At 38.9% G+C, this 2,373-nt stretch overlaps 1 protein-coding gene across 1 annotated transcript in view; it reads right to left on the bottom strand.

Annotated features, from left to right (window-relative positions):
- Positions 1-2,373, bottom strand: part of GALNTL6 (polypeptide N-acetylgalactosaminyltransferase-like 6) — a 1,008,296-nt gene that overhangs the window by 170,302 nt on the left and 835,621 nt on the right. The window lies entirely within an intron of this gene.

Here is a 2,373-nt window from a genome sequence, read left to right as displayed (position 1 = left end):
AATCTCCATACTGTGTCTTCTATAGTGGCTGTATCAGTTTACATTCCCACCAACAGTGCAAGAGTGTTCCCTTTTCTCCACACCCTCTCCAGCATTTATTGTTTGTAGACTTTTTGATGAGGGCCATTCTGACCAGTGTGAGGTGACACCTCATTGTTGTTTTGATTTGCATTTCTCTAACAATGACCAATGGAGAAGGAAATGGCAACCCACTCCAGTGTTCTTGCCTGGAGAATCCCAGGGACGGGGGAGCCTGGAGGGCTGCCGTCTATGGGGTCGTACAGAGTCGGACATGACTGAAGCGACTTAGCAGCAGCAGCAGCAACAATGAGCAATGTGTTTGTTAACCATCTGTTTGTCTTCTTTGAAGAAATGTCTGTTTAGGTCTTTTCCCCACTTTTTGATTGGATTGTTTGTTTTTCTGGTATTGAGTTGTATGAGCTGCTTGTATATTTTGGAAATTAATCCTTTGTCAGTGGTTTCATTTCCTGTTATTTTCTCCCATTCTGAGGCTTTTCTTTTCACCTTGTTTATAGTTTCCTTTGCTGTGCAAAAGCTTTTAAGTTTAATCAGGTCCCACTTGTTTACCTTTGTTTTTATTTCCGTTACTCTAGCAGGTGGGTCATAGAGGATCTTGCTTTGATTTATGTCATCGAGTGTTCTGCCTATGTTTTCCTCTAAGAGTTTCATAGTTTCTGGTCTTACATTTAGGTCTTTAATCCATTCTGAGTTCATCTTTGTGTATGGTGTTAAGAAGTGTTCTAATTTCATTCTTTTACATGCAGCTGTCCAGTTTTCCCAGCACCATTTATGAAGAGGCTGTCTTTGCCCCATTGTATATTCTTGCCTCCTTTGTCAAAAATAAGGTGCCCATAGGTGCATGGGTTTATTTCTGGGCTTTCTATCTTGTTCCATTGGTCTATATTTCTGTTTTTTTTTTTGCCAATACCATACCGTCTTGATGACTGTAGCATTGTAGTATAACGGGAAGTCAGAAAGCTTGATTCCTCCAGCTCCATTCTTCTTTCTCAAGACTGCTTTGGCTAATCGGGGTCTTGCGTGTTTCCATATGAATTGTGAAATTTTTTGTTCTAGTTATGTGAAAAATGCCCTTGGTAATTTGATAGGGATTGCATTGAATCTGTAGATTGCATTTTGTAATATAGTCATTTTCACAATATTGATTCTTCCTACCCAGGAACATGGAATATCTCTCCATTTGTTTATATCATCTTTGATTTTTTTTCATTAGTGCCTTATAATTTTCTGTGTATAGTTCTTTTGTCTCCTTAGGTAAGTTTATTCCAAGATATTTAATGCTTTTTCTTGCAATGGTGAATGGGATTAATTCCTTAATTTCTCTTTCTGAGTTTTCATTGTTAGTATATAGAAATGCAAGTGATTTCTGTGTATTGATTTTGTATCCTGCAATTTGCTGAATTCACTGATTAGCTCTAGTAATTTTCTGATACTGTCTTTAGGGTTTTCTATGTACAGTATCATGTCATCTGCAAACAGTGGGAGATTTACTTCTTCTTTTCTGATCTGGATTCCTTTTATTTCTTTTTCTTCTTTGATTGCTGTGGCTAGGACTTCCTTCAGTAAAGGTCCATTTAGTCAAGGCTATGGTTTTTCCTGTGGTCATGTATGGATGTGAGAGTTGGACTGTGACGAAAGCTGAGTGCCAAAGAATTGATGCTTTGATCTGTGATGTTGGAGAAGACTCTTGAGAGTCCCTTGGACTGCAAGGAGATCGTACCAGTCCATTCTGAAGGAGATCAGCCCTGGGATTTCTTGGGAAGGAATGATGCTAAAGCTGAAACTCCAGTACTTTGGCCACCTCATGCAAAGAGTTGACTCATTGGAAAAGACCCTGATGCTGGGAGGGATTGGGGGCAGGAGGAGAAGGGAACAACAGAGGATGAGATGGCTGGATGGCATCACTGACTCGATGGACATGAGTCTGAGTGAACTCCGGGAGTTGGTGATGGACAGGGAGGTGCTGCGATTCATGGGGTCTCAAAGAGTCAGACACAACTGAGCAACTGAACTGAACTGAACTGAACTGAATAGTGGCAAAAGAGGACACTCTTGTCTTGTTTCTGATCTTAGGGGGAATGCTTTCAGTTTTTCGCTATTGAGAATAGTGTTTGTCATAGGTTTATATGGCCTTTACTATGTTGAGGTAGGTTCCTTCTATGCCCATTTTTTGAAGAGTTTTAATCATATAAGTAGGTGCTGAATTTTGTCAAAGGCTTTTTCTGCATCTATTGAGATGATCATATGGTTTTTATCTTCAATTTGTTTTTTTTTAAATTTTATTTTATTTTTAAACTTTACATAATTGTATTAGTTTTGCCAAATATCAAAATG

This window comes from Bison bison, unplaced genomic scaffold, assembly GCF_000754665.1.
Source record: "Bison bison bison isolate TAMUID 2011002044 unplaced genomic scaffold, Bison_UMD1.0 scf7180017864143, whole genome shotgun sequence".
NCBI lineage: Eukaryota > Metazoa > Chordata > Mammalia > Artiodactyla > Bovidae > Bison > Bison bison.
The sequence above is the reverse complement of the archived record's forward strand: the minus strand, read 5'-3'. Positions and strand labels throughout refer to the sequence as shown.